The sequence below is a fragment of the Felis catus genome, chromosome C2, assembly GCF_018350175.1.
Source record: "Felis catus isolate Fca126 chromosome C2, F.catus_Fca126_mat1.0, whole genome shotgun sequence".
NCBI classification, from domain to species: Eukaryota; Metazoa; Chordata; class Mammalia; order Carnivora; family Felidae; genus Felis; species Felis catus.
In genome coordinates, this window is record NC_058376.1 from 98,733 (window position 1) to 113,097 (window position 14,365).

Here is a 14,365-nt window from a genome sequence, read left to right on the forward strand (position 1 = left end):
GTAGAGGAGAGGTGACTGTACCATGGGTGGAGAGGCTTTCGGTACATAGGCAATTCATGAATCTTCTGAAGGCTTGGTGGGCTCTCTGTCTTTGCCATCTAATGATCTCTGATTCCTGCAGCTGAGCTAGGCCCACAGGTGGCCACAGGAAACACAGTAACACAGGGGCTGGAGTCTAGACAGACCCAACTCTAAGCATGAAGGCCTACGAAAGTCCAGGGCAGCTCTCACCCAGCTCTGACTGGAAAACCCAATATCACAAAGTATTGGTATTTATAGTTGGCCTAAGGACTCAGTGAAATTCCAGTCAAACTTGCCAGGTTTCTCATAAAACTTGAAAAATTGATTCAAAAATATATAAGGCAGGGGTGCCTGGGTGGCTCAGTTGCTTAAGCATCTGACTCTTTACTTCGGCTCAGGTCATGATCTCATGGTCTGTGACTTCAAGGCCCACATTGGGCTCTGCGTTGACACCACCGAGCCTGCTTGGGATTCTCTCTCTCTCTGTCTCTCTCTCTCTCTCTGCCCCTCCCCTGCTTGCTCTTTAGCTCTCTCTCAAAATAAATAAAAATAAACTTTAAAAATCTTTAAAATGTATAAGGCAGATGAAGGACCAAGATTAATCAAGATATCTAGTCATAAAGAAGAACAAAAGGCTATAGTTGCCATATTGCCTGTCAAGGCTTTCATAAAGCACAACAATGAAGAGACTATGGTATTGGTGTGCAGTCACACAGAGCAGAGGAATAGATTAGGAGCCTAGAAATAGACCACACATCCAGGAACTCATATGCCAGAAGGGATCAGAACTACGGTTCTGAATAGAACCGGTTTATTCTAGTGCACCTGGAAGTCTCACAGATCTGACTCCTGCTTCAACAGTATTTGGATGGAGCAGACCCTGGAACTCCCCTTCTTCCAGTCTCCACCCACCCTCCAAACTTTTTTCCAGTGGCAACCTTCAGAGCCATCTTCTCAGCACTCTCTGCCTCCAGGACCAGTCAGCACCCTACTTTGAGCTAGCTCCTTATTACCAATAAACCATGAGCTCCTAGGTTTGTCAGAATTATTCCCCCATGGTGGGGTGTCAACCACCTCACCAACATGCATCTGTGGACCTCCAGCACCTATCTCTCTCTAGGCTTCTATTTCTACTATGAAGACATGGCTCTGGAGGGCATGGGCCACTTCTGCAAGTTGGCTGAGGAGAAGCCCAAAGACACTGAGCATCTCTGGAAGATGCAAAACCAGCATGGCAGCTGCATCCTCTTCTAGGACATATGAGCTGTCCCAAGATGAGTGGAGTAAAACCCTGGATACCATGGAAGCTGCCCTGGCTCTGGAGAAGAACCTGAACCAGGCCCTTTTGGGTCTGCATCCCCTGGATTCTGCCCATGCAGACCTCTGTCTCTGTGACTTCCTGGAAAGCCACTTCCTGAATGAGGAGGTAAAACTTATCAAGAGGATGGAGACCACCTGATTCACTTCTAGCAGGCTGGCTGGCCCCAGGCTGGGTTGGTCAAGGATCTCTTCAAAAGCCTCACCATCGGGGCGCCTGGGTGGCGCAGTTGGTTAAGCGTCCGACTTCAGCCAGGTCACGATCTCGCGGTCCGTGAGTTCGAGCCCCACATTGGGCTCTGGGCTGATGGCTCAGAGCCTGGAGCCTGTTTCCGATTCTGTGTCTCCCTCTCTCTCTGCCCCTCCCCCGTTCATGCTCTGTCTCTCTCTCTCTCAAAAATAAAATAAAACGTTGAAAAAAAAATAAAAAAAAAAAAGCCTCACCATCAAGCATGACTAGCAGCCTCTGGAGCCCCACCGCCTTTGAGGGGCCCCTCTGGTAATCCTCTGGTGCCAGGGCTTCTGCTTGAGCTTCTCTATGCAACTACTAGGCAATTTTTTAACCACCCTGGAATGCTCTACCAAGTCACAGACCAAATGGAAGCAATAAAACAATAAAGCTTTTTGCAGGGGGAAAAAAAAAACTATAGGGGACAGATAGGTCATTCAGCAATGGAGCTAAAATTATTGGTTATCCATATGGAAGATAATAAAATCGGGTCTTAGTCTTATGGAGCAGATAATTAATAAAGTCTAAATGGAGCAGATCATTAGGAAAAGCAAAAGTTTCAGCATTTTATTTATTTTTTTTAGACATTTACTTTTGAGAGAGAGAAAGAGAGCACTAACATATGGGGGGAGGGACAGAGAAAGAGGGAGACACTGAATCCAAAGCAGGCTCCAGGCTCCGAGCTGTCAGCACAGAGCCGGATGCAGGGCTTGAACTCACGAACCACAAGATCATGACCTGAGCTGAAGTTGGACACATAACCACTTGAGCCACCCAGGCAACCCAAAAGTTTCAGCATTTTAGAAAAAACTATAAGAGATTATATTTATGACCTCAGGATAGGAAAGAATTTCTAAAACAAGACATAAAGAGCAAAAGCAAAAAAATAAAAGGAAAGAATTGGTAAATACTTTTTAAATACATTAAAAATTAGTAACCTTTATTCATAAAATATGCCACTTGACATGGAAAGACAAATAAAAACAAACTATTGGGACTACACCAAAATTAAAAGCTTTTGCACAGAAGAAAAAACTATCAACAAAAGGCAACCTACTGAATGGAAGAAGATAGTTGCAAATGATATCGCCAATAAGAGGTTAATATCCAAAATATATAAAGAACTCCATACAATTCACCACCAAAAAAAATCCAACTTAGAAATGGGCAGAGGACCTGGACAGACTTTTCTCCAAAGAAGACATACAGATGACTAACAGACACATGAAAAGATGATCAACGTCACTCGTCATCAGGGAAATGCAAATCAAAACCACAACTAGATATCACCTCACACCAGTCAGAATGGCTAGAATCAAAAAGACAAGAAATAAGGATGTTGGCCAGGATATGGAGAAAAGGAAACCCTTGTTGGTAAACAGAGTTGGGTTTTCTGTTTATGATTTCCAACAGCAGCTGGGAATGCAAACCGGTGCAGCCACTGTGGAAAACAGTGTGGAGATTCCTCAAAAAAATTAAAAATAGGGGCGCCTGGGTGGCTCAGTCGGTTGGGCGTCCGACTTCGGCTCAGGTCATGATCTCGCGGTTCGTGAGTTTGAGCCCTGCGTCGGGCTCTGTGCTCAGAGCCTGGAGCCTGCTTTATATTCTGTGTCTCCTCCTCTCTCTGCCCCCCCCCCCATGCTCATGCTCTGTCTCTCTCTGTCTCTCAATAATAAATAAACGTTAAAAAAATTTAAAAAAAAATTAAAAATAGATCTACCTTATGATCCAGTAATTCCACTGCCCAGGTCGAGGAAGTACAAAGAGCTGAAAAGAGGATGAACCCAAAGGGGTGGAATATATTAGACTCTACTTGTGAGAGTTTACATTGTTATAAATTTGGAAAAGAATTCAAATTTGGAAAATAATTATCAGTGAAGTTGAACAAGTGCACACTACTCTTCCTAGATACACAAAAGAAGATAAATGATTGTACAGATATATTGTGAGATATTTACAGATATTGTGGTGGCTGCAAAATCCTTGAGACACCAACAAGGCAAGCAAATTCTGTAATAGCCATATGACGGGATACTGCATTCATCAATGGAAACTAATGCATGCATTAACATGGGTGAATTTCAGAGACATAATGTCAGATAAAACATGTTAATTGTAGAAGAATACACATAGTATACCATTTATATAAAGTTTAAAATAATTAAAATGAAACTTTTATTAACAATACACACACATGTATTAAAGAATGATAAAGCCTAAATATCAAAACTGTGGGGGCAGGGGGTGAAAACAAAAAGCAAAAAATAGGATGTGATTGGGAGGGGCAAGCAGGGTGTTCCCAATATTGGTAATGTTCTGTTTCTCTCACCAGTGGTGGGCTCATGGGTGTCCTTTTATTATTAGTGGGTATGTATGATGCTCCATAACATTAAAAATACTTTTTAAAATTCTCCCTATGCTTCTATTGTGAAAGGGACCAGTTACATAAAATGGCACTTCCCAAAGTGTGGGATCCTCAGGATGTGATGTAGGGGGTCTTGTTAATATCCAGGATAATCCCCCAGTGTGGTTCTGTGAAGTCCGTAATGCCATAAACATCTATTCTTTTAAGCAGAAACTAGGGCTCAGCTGGGTACTTTCCCAGTAATAGTACCTAGATGGAACAGCATTATTTTATTTTTACATTATTTAGGAGGTCTTGCTTATCTATTCATGGCAAGGCATATATTTTTTCCATTTTAAAAAAAGAATTCTACCCCCAGGAAAACGTTGACTTTTCCCCTTATTCTTTTACTAGGTACAACTGAAAGCCCTAAACATTATGTATAAGACACACATTTTTAAAAAGGCTGAAGTGGAGAGAATAAGACAGAACAACTAGAAACATTAGACCCCAAGGGATAACACAGCACTGAGTTACCTGTTTTGTTTGGTTGTTGGTTGGGTTGGGTTTTGTTGTTTTTGTTTGGTTGTTTGTTTGTTTGTTTGTTTGTTTAATGTATCCCAGACTTGGAGCTGAAGAAGCCAACTGAAAACACCAATGAGCACAGACTAAGAGAGGTCCAATAAAAACTGGCTCTCTCTAATCAAGTAACCAGAAGGGGGACCACCTAGCAAAACAGAAAACCTTTAGATATGATTTATGTACTCCACCCAAACACCACAGAAAATACTGTGACCAGTAGTCAATCATATGAGCAAAGAACAAGACTTTCACCGTCTCCAGGCAGTACAAACCCTCCGCCAGGGTGCAGTCACAGAATACCAAGAAGGGAGCCAGGACTTTTGCTCCAGTGGGCACTAACAAGACCCAAGACCCAGCAGTGTCAGTGGAGACCAGATGGGGAGCAGTGACAAGCCACTCCAACCCCACTCAGCCAGAGGTATTAGTAGAGGCTTTGAGGGGAGCCAGAACTCTCATCCTTGCCCTGACAGCAAGAACCTCTGCCTCAGTGTCAATGGTGGCCAAGTGTGGAACCTAGACCTCTACACCCACCTGGCTGTAACAAGGCAGTGTTCCCACTTCCCCTGCTAGAGCAGTGTCAGGAGAAGCCAGCTAAAATAGAAGATCTAAATTAAGATCCAGAGTCTCATAACATAATACCCCAAATATCCAAGTTTCAGTTGAAAATAAATTGTCATACCAAGAACCAAGGAGAGCCCAACATGAATGAAAAAAGATGATCAATAGATGCCAACACAAGGTGACAGATATGTTAGAGTCACCTGCAAAGAACTACTGGGTATTTATCCAAAGGATACAAAAATGCTGAATATATTGTCCAAATGTCCATCAACTCAACTGCTGAATGGATAAAGAGGATGTGGCATGCATATATATATATATATATATATATATATATATATATATAGTGAATCAATCAAAAAATTCTTTCAGCAATCAAAAAGAATGAAATCTTGCCACTGCAACAACATGGATGGAACTAGAATATATTATGCTAAGCAAATAAGTCAATCAGAGAAAGACACATGTAATATGATTTCACTCCTATGAGGAATTTAAAACAAAACAGATGAACATAGGGGAATGGAAGGAAAAATAAAATAAGATAAAAAGAGGCAAACCATAAGAGACTCTTTTTAAAAAATGTTTATTTATTTTGAGAGAGTGTGCTATCTGGGAAGGGGCAGAGAGAGGGAGAGAGAGAATCCCAAGGAGGCTCCATGCTGCCAGCACAGAGCTGCATGCAGGACTTGAACTCATGAACTGTGAGAATGGGACCTGCACCAAAATCAAGAGTTGGATGCTTAACCAACTGAGCCATGCGGCACCCCTGTAAGAGACTCTTAAACAGTGAGAGACTCTTAAACATAGAGAACAAACTGAGGGTTGCTGGAGGGGAGGTTGGTGAGGGGGTGGGCTAGATGGGTGAAGACATTAAGGAAGGCACTTGTTGGGATGAGCACGGGGTGTTATATGTAAGTGATGAATCACTATATTCTACTCCTGAAACCAATACTACACCATATGTTAACTAACTTGAATCTAAATATTTTTTAAGTTTGTGGGGGGGAAAATGAATTGCCTGCAAAGATTTTACAGGAACCAGCAAAAAAAAAAAAAAAAAAAAAAAAAAAAATGCTTCAGTGAACAATTACCAAAACACATGAAACAAATAAAAAAATAGAAAGTCTCAGCAAAGAAACAAAAAATAAAGAAAAATAAAAAATTTTAGAACAAGAAAATATAATACATTACTGCAATAAATTCCATGGATGGACTCAACAACAAGGGAGTGAAAAAAACAAGCATCAATGAACTGGAAGATAGAACAAGAGAAAGTACCCAATCTAAACAGCAGAGAGAAAATAGATTGGGAAAAAAAGGGGAGGGGGGGAAGCAGAACCTCAGGGACTTAGGGAACTATAATAAAAGCTCTAGCACGTGTGCCATCAGAGTTCAACAAAGGAGGAGGGGAGGGCTGAAAAAGTACTCAAAGAAATAATGGCTGAAAACTGCCCAAATTTGGCAAAACACATAAACGTGTAGACTCAAGAGCAGAGAAAAACCAAAAGTGATAAACTCAAAGAAATCCCCACCAAGATACATCATGGCAAAATTTCTGAAAATTAAAAAAAAAGAAGTCTCGAAGCATCAGCTGAGAGATGGCACCTACCTGTGGGAGGGATCACTATGAATGACAGTGATTTCTTGTCAGAAATCATGGAGGTAAGAACAAGGTAGCACTGCCTTTCCAATGGTTGAAAGAAAAGAATTGTCAATCCAAATCCCTGTCCAGCAAAAAATATCATTCAGAAATAAAGAAGAAATCAAGACATTTTCAAATGAAGGGAAATTAAGAGAATTTGTCACCAACAGAACTACCCTTTATAAAATTGGCTGAGGGGCACCTGGATAGTTCAGTCAGTTGAGCATCAGATTCTTGATTTTGGCTCAGTTCATGATCCCAGGGTCATGGGATCAAGCCCCACGCTGAGCATAGAGCCTGCTTAAGATTCTCTTTCTTTCCAATGAAATCCTGCCATGTGCAACAACATGGATGGAACTGGAAGGTATTATGCTAAGTGAAATAAATCAGTCAAAGACAGATATCATGTTTTCACTCATAAGTGGAATTGAGAACCTTAACAGAAGACCATGGGGGAAGGGAAGGGGTAAAAATAGTTTCAAACAGAGAAGGAAGCAAACCATAGGAGACCCTTAAATACACAGAACAAACTTAGGGTTGATGGGGGCAGTTTGGGGGGAGATGGTGACGGGCATTGAGGAGGGCACTTCTTGGGATGAGCACTGGGTGTTGTATGCAAGCGATAAATCACAGGAATCTACCCCCAAGACCAAGAGCACATTGTATACACTGTATGTTAGCTAACTTAACAATAAATTTGTTAAAAAAAAAAAATTAAAAAAAAATTCTCTCTTTCCCTCTACCCCTCTCCCCTGCTCATGCTCTCACTCTCTCTCTCTCTAAAATAAAAACAAATTTTAAAACTGCAGAAAAAATTTAACTAGCTGAAAATCATGCTCTAAAGAGAAAGGACACAATAACAAAGGAAACTAACACCAGAAGGAAGAAAGAACATGGCAAAGAGTAAGGGTAAATTAAATAGATATTCTCATCATGAATCATCTAAATTAGGTCTGACAGTTGAAGCAAAAGTATAACACTATCTGAAATGCTTTCTACCTTAATTAATGTGGAGGAAATATTCAAGATAACTATATTATAAATAAGGGAGTATAAAAGAACATAAAGAAATGTAAGTTTTCAGGGAGACTGAGTGGCTCAGTCAGTTAAGTGTCCAACTTCAGCTCAGGTCATGATCTCGCAGTTCGTGGGTTCGAGCCACACATTGGGCTCTGTGCTGACAGCCTGGAGCCTGGAGTCTGCTTTGGATTCTGTGTCTCCCTCTCTCTCTGCCCCTCCCCGACTTGTTCGTTCTCTCTCTCTCTCTCTCTCTCTCTCTCTCTCTCTCTCTCTCAAAGATAAATAAAAAATGTATGCTTTCCACATTTTACTAGCCTGGTAAAATATGGATACCTATAAACAGAAGATATATAAATATAAATATTATATACAAGACAGAGAGAAAAACCAGAGACCCAGAAGAACAAATGGTTCTTTCCTGAAGGCCTGAGAACCAAGAGAACCAATGGTGTAGCTTGATTCTGAATTTGAGTCTGCAGGCAGGAGAGGACCAATGCCCTGCCTCATAAGCAGGCAGAGAACAGATTCTCCCTTCCCTTTCTCAGCCTTTTTCTTCTATTCTGGTCTTCAATGAATTGGATGAGGCTTACTCATATTGGGGAGAGCAATCTGCTTTACTCTGTCTACCAAATCAAATGTTAATATCATTCAGCATCACCCTCACAGACACACCTAGAATAATGTTGAACTAAATATCTGAGTACCCCACAGTCAAGTTTATATGAAGAACACTGTAGGTAAATCAAACTGGAATTTTAAAAATTGTTCAAGTAATCCACATGAAGGCATGAAAACAGAGGAAACAAAACAAAAATAAAATAGTAGACATAAGCACTAATATATAAATAACTACACGAAATATAAATGGTCCGAATAAATGAATGAAAAGACAGACTGGTAGACTGGATTAGAAAACATGATTCAACTGTGCTGTCTACAGGAAACTCACTTCAAATATAATAATATAGGCAGGTTGAAAGTAAAAGGATAGAAAAATGCATCATGAAAATATCAACATAAGAAAATAAGAGTGGCCATATTAGTATCAGATAAAGTAGACTTCGCAGCAAAGAAAATCATGGTCCCCACGATCAGTGGGTGCAGCATGCCCCCATGGAAGGGGTCTGTCCCAGGCTGCCTCTTTAAGGTCTCCTCAGCAGGAGACGAGGAGTGGGGCTGGAGCCTGTCCTACACTGGGAAGAGAGCACCACGGACCCCTGATCCCACTGGCTTGTCTTCAAAGACATTATATCATGACAAAAGGGTCAACCCACTAAGAAGACATGGTAATCCTAAATGTTCGTGCACCAAACAACAGAGCTACAAAATACAAGAAGCAAAACCTTATAGAGCTGAGAGGAGAGCTAGACAAATTCAGAAACATAGCTGGAGGTTCTATCACTCCTCTCCAGATGGTTGCTGAACTGATTAAACAGGGAATCAGCAGGGCTATAAAAGAACTCAGCAACACCATCAATCAACAGCAGCTACTTGACATTCATAGAATGCTCCACCCAACAATGGCAGAATGCACATTCTTTGCCAGTGTGCAGGGGACATAGAGTAAAATAGACCACATCCTGAGTCATGAAACAAACCTCATGAATCTAACATAATTGAAATCATGACTAGGGTGTTCTCCTCCACAGCAGAATCAAACTAGAAATCAGTAAAGGAAAGATAACAGGAAAATCTCCAAACACTTGGACACTTTGCATGCAGCACATGAGACAGTCTGGGGAAGGGACTCAAGTGTGAAAGGGATGCTACCTCATCACCCTCTGGATGACTGTCCCTCCCCCCCTCCCCACACACACACACAGAGTACATCCAAGGAAGATGGAAAACATAAGGTGCATTGCAGAAGGGCATCTGCCCACCTCCCCATCCTGTTTCCCTTATTGTCCTTGGAAACCCCTCAGGTTTTGGTTGGGGGGGGCCCATGGTGACCTGTGTGATCCCAAAGCTTTGCTGACTGACTTGTGGAAACCAACGATCTTGGGCTGGAAGTGAGAATCTTATATAAACCAAGAAAGGAACTCATTTTAAAATTACAACCATATGGGAAAGAGGTACATACTAGTTACTGCTGTTTTGTGCACACACACAAGTACATAGATTGGGGTCTAATTTTTAAGGGTTCTGGGGTTTGCTAGCTTTGACATCTGAAGGGTAGGTTTACACCCAGCATGAAAGAGAGGCCTTCCAAGGGTCTAGGTCCAGCTTGGGAAACTCCTGGCTACCAAGCATACTCCATTCTGCAGATCTTGTCTTCTCCTGATGCTCCAACCAAGAAACCTGGAAACATGGAGCAAGGAAGCCCCGCATCCCAGGCCCCAAGCACCCTGTGCACCATGGTCCCCACAATCAGTGGGTGCAGCATGCCCCCATGGAAGGGGTCTGTCCCAGGCTGCCTCTTTAAGGTCTCCTCAGCAGGAGATGAGGAGTGGGGCTGGAGCCCGTCCTGCACTGGGAAGAGAGCACCACAGACCCCTGGTCCCACTGGCTTGTCTTCAGAGCAGGGATAGGATGCAGGCTTCTGGGCGCCTGTGCTAATCAGCCTGTGACCTGCCCTGTCCCCACCCAGGGCTATGCCTTCTCCCAAACCCACGACCTCTCCCACCAGTGGTTTCCTGGGAACCCGTGGCCCCTTGTTTTCCTGTGGGGCTGGCACTTGTCTCCACAGCCTTGTCTATCTAGCAGGAACACAGCCCAAGCCTGTGGGCTACCATGTGTGCCCTTCATCTGACCCCTGACAAAACACTGACGTGCCACTTTATTTCCCAGACAATGCTTTGAAATGGGTAGGGAATATCTGAGTCCCACTTGATCTGCTGAAACAAAAGCACAGCCAGGCTACTGGTGCACCCTGCTCTCAGAGCCACCCTGAGATGCTGCCGCAACAACTCTGGGCTCAGGATGTAGGAAAATGAGTCACCTAGCCCAGAGAGCTGCACCCAGGGAGGGGGATTGTGATGGGTAGCTGGGCATCCACTGGCCTTGGTGGGCCCAAGTGAGCATAGACCATGATCCTGTTCATCCAGGGGAGTTGCTGCATCTCCTGTGAAGACAGATCTGCCCACCATTCCATAAACCCAGCTCTTGCCAGGTCCCAGAAGAGTACAAGAGGAAATGACAGGGCTTCCTGCGCTATCAGGGTCAGGCTCAAGGCCAAGGGGAGGAGGGCTTATGGCTGTAGGCTCTGTCTCCTGCTGCTCCCTCAGCCTCTCTCTTTCATATAAACTTCAACCTGTGCCCTTAGCAAGGTAAGCACAGCCACCCAGGTGTACCTCACAACAGCAGAAAAGGGTGGGCCTCCCCCCTGGACCTCCCCCAACAGGCCAGAGCCACATGCCCAACCTGAGCCATCACTGGGAACAGATGCGGCACCAAGTTGGCCTCAGCAGTCAGGATTTGCCTAGAGGTGCGAGTGGGTCACCCTTCCTGCACCACACAGGGGAGGGCGGGCAAGAGCAGACGGAGCTGGCTTGGCCAAGCACAGGCATGTGAGAGCAGCACCGGGTATACGGCCAGCCTCTGAGCTCAGGACTCACCCCCAGTGCTCCAGATCCTGAACCTGATCGCCACCCAGCAGCAACCACAGCTACTTCCTGAAGCCATCAAGGCTTCTCGCCCAGGTCTCAGGATGGAGGTGGCATTTCTGAGCCAGCCTCGGCAGCCCTCCGGGATCTGGCCCTACGCACCTCCCTGCAGCCCCATCCAGTCAAGGTACAAAACATTTCCATTACCACAGGGTGCCGTGCTGTGGCCACCTCCTCTTTGGGCTCCAGCATCACTGAGAAAGGTAGAGTGGGCAAGGATGGAGTGGGGACCCCAGAGGTGCTGCTGGCCAGACATGCGGATGAGGGCCAGGGGAGCTCACAGTGACAGGCAGTGAGTGAAGGCTTGCATCTGTCTCAGGAGCAATGGAGGTGACAATTATTGCAGATATTCTCGGTATTTTACTGTATCTGCCTAATGACCCTCTGAAGAACATACATTATTATCCTTACACATGGGGAATCTGAGGCATGGTGAGGTGGAGGCAGAGTTAGGTCTTGAAGCCATAAAGTCTGGGGTGATCAAGGGAGGGACTTGGGTTGTGAGTCCTGGGACCATCAGATTTACTGGTCTGGAGCTTAGAAGAGAGGCCTGAGGCCTTGGGGTCATCAGTCAGTGTGGGGTTAGTCTGTGAGAGCTGGTGGGCAGGCAGACCTTGGAGAAACCTCAAGATTCTCTACAGGGAAGGAGGAAGGAGCGGGGGCAGCCTGAGAGCATCTGGTTTGTTGGGAGGGGACCCAGCCCACTGTGAAGGTGCAGACCTGCACGCAGATGTCTGAAAGGCCACGGGTCCCAAAATGAGGTGGCCATTCCTCTAGAGAAAGGTTGAGTGGAAAGCAACTGTCTCTAGGAGGCAAGAGTAGGGATTTTCTTTCTTCTCTGACATCACTGCAAGTGGTCTGTACAAGGAATGTCTTGATTGTGCAATGGAAAAAAAATTTTTTTTAATCAAAACAAGCCAAAATAATAAAGTAGTGCTCCGCAGAGCTCTGGCCACCTTCCCGTCCCCGCCTTCACCGGCTCACTCGGCCCAGCTTCCGGCTCCAGCAGCGTATGTGCTTTTGGCAAAGAGTTTTCACACGATAGGAACCCTCAGAGAATTGCTCCACACCCCTGCTGCTCCCCGTTAAGCTCCATGACTCAAATTTTGTTGCTGCATTCAGGGGAAGTCTAGTGAAGAAAATGAAATCTGAAAGAGGTCCGATAACCCTGTCCATTTTTATGGTTGTTGTTGTTGTATATTCTGTGCAATCTACCTCCCTCTGCTTGTACATAAAGTGACACTCTTGTTACTCAGCAGGTGATCCGGGGAGCTGTTGAGAAGAAAACAGTGGCAGACTTCAAAATTTAAAGGAGCTCTTCCAATTTTCCTGATCCTTACAGGTAACAGATTTGCTTGCCTGCTTAGGATAATGTCTTCAAAGATGCAAATTTATTAATTAGGGTCACATGTACATTCTTGCATAAATAGGATATATAGCTGCCACCTTTTCTCCACGCTGCATGTTCCACAGGTCACCAGATCCCACTGCTGCACCAGCTGCTATGTTGGCATAGCTCCAAGGGCACCCTGTCCCCACCATCTCCTGGAGATAATCATTTTCCTTGATTTCTGGTTTACTTTTAATGGGTTTCTTTTGGAAAAATAAATATATGTATGTGTGTGTTTATATTTTCTCATACAAAAAGTAGCATACTAATACACTCTTTTGTACCTTGTTATTTTCACTTAACAATATATCCTGGGAATCAAACCAAATCAGTCCATAGAAACTTTCGTTTCTTGACAGCTACATGGTATTCCATTCTACGGATATATGAGAATTAATTCAGCCAGTCTCTTATGGGTGAAGGATATTCCAGCCCTTTGCTATTACCAAGTACTACCTCAGTGAAAAGCTTTATACATATTACTACTGCACGTTTGTGCAGGTGCAGCCTCAAATGTTAACTTTAACTACTGGGGTGTGGATGTTGTCTGAAACCCTGCGTGTGTGTACGAGGAAGGAAGAAAATGTGATGTGTGACTCCCTTGGAAGGGTGGCTTGATGTCTCTGCAATAAACGGTCTTATCTGTTGAAAATGAAAAAATGAACAAACCTTGATAGTCTGCTCTGGGTGTGAAAAGCATGGCTCCCAAGGCTTGGAGGGAATCAAAGAAACAAAGATGCAAGTGGCTTTGTCTAAGAAAGACACACAATCCTGAGGTGGGAGAGGACACATGGCAGAACCAGGTAGGACCAAGAGAAAAGCACGAAGAGTTCAGTGGAGGTTTGGGCTTCTAGAAACATGGTAGCCAGAGGCACAACTGTAAGTATTGTAAACACTGCTCTCAGGTGCTCTCACAGCACCCCCTGCCGACCTCAGAGATGCCCACCACACACACAGAGTAAAAGCCATGTAAATATCAAAGAATAGGGTGGCCTCAGCTCCTATCTGTATTCCAACAGAAAAATTACTTATGCCCACTTTGCATAAGCTACATTTTGTTCATATCCTAAAAATTATCCCATCCAACAATGCAATATCATGTCTATGCTTCAGAAGATGTTTGGGGGACTCACAGCATCTTACAGGGTGAGGGGTCAGAACGGACATTAGACACTACTGCTCACCAGAGCACAGGACTCCCAGGCAGAGGCTTCAGCAGGGGTCTCAGCAGGAAGACAGACGAGCAGACTGTTCAGTGTCCATGAAACATGTGGGACCCTCAGAATGATGAAGCGCTAAGGGGGGAGGGGAGGCGGGGGGGGGGCGCTCAGCCGCAGGAGCAGTGGGATCCAGAAGCTGCCACTGTTGTGCCCCCAACTGCACCCCAAGGGTGGACCCAGGCTCCCAAACTACAAAAAAGTGGCTTGTCTGTGCTGCATTTTGCAACCTAATAACTAAAATGATGCTCTGCTCAACATAAGCCCTCCTGAGCCAGCATGGAGCTGCCCACCTGCCCAAACCCTGCAGGTGGCAGAAAAGACATGCTTTCACTAAATAGGTTGTCCATAGCACCTCCACAAACCAAAGACCCAAAACACGAAAAGTAAGTGGAACTTGCATTGAAGGAGGGAAAACCATAGCCCGAGAGCACACA

The 14,365-nt window shown here is 44.3% G+C and overlaps 1 pseudogene; it reads left to right on the forward strand.

Moving 5' to 3' along the window:
- Positions 1-1,043: 1,043 nt before the first annotated feature.
- LOC105260884 lies at positions 1,044-11,607 on the forward strand (annotated as a pseudogene).
- Positions 11,608-14,365: the final 2,758 nt, after the last annotated feature.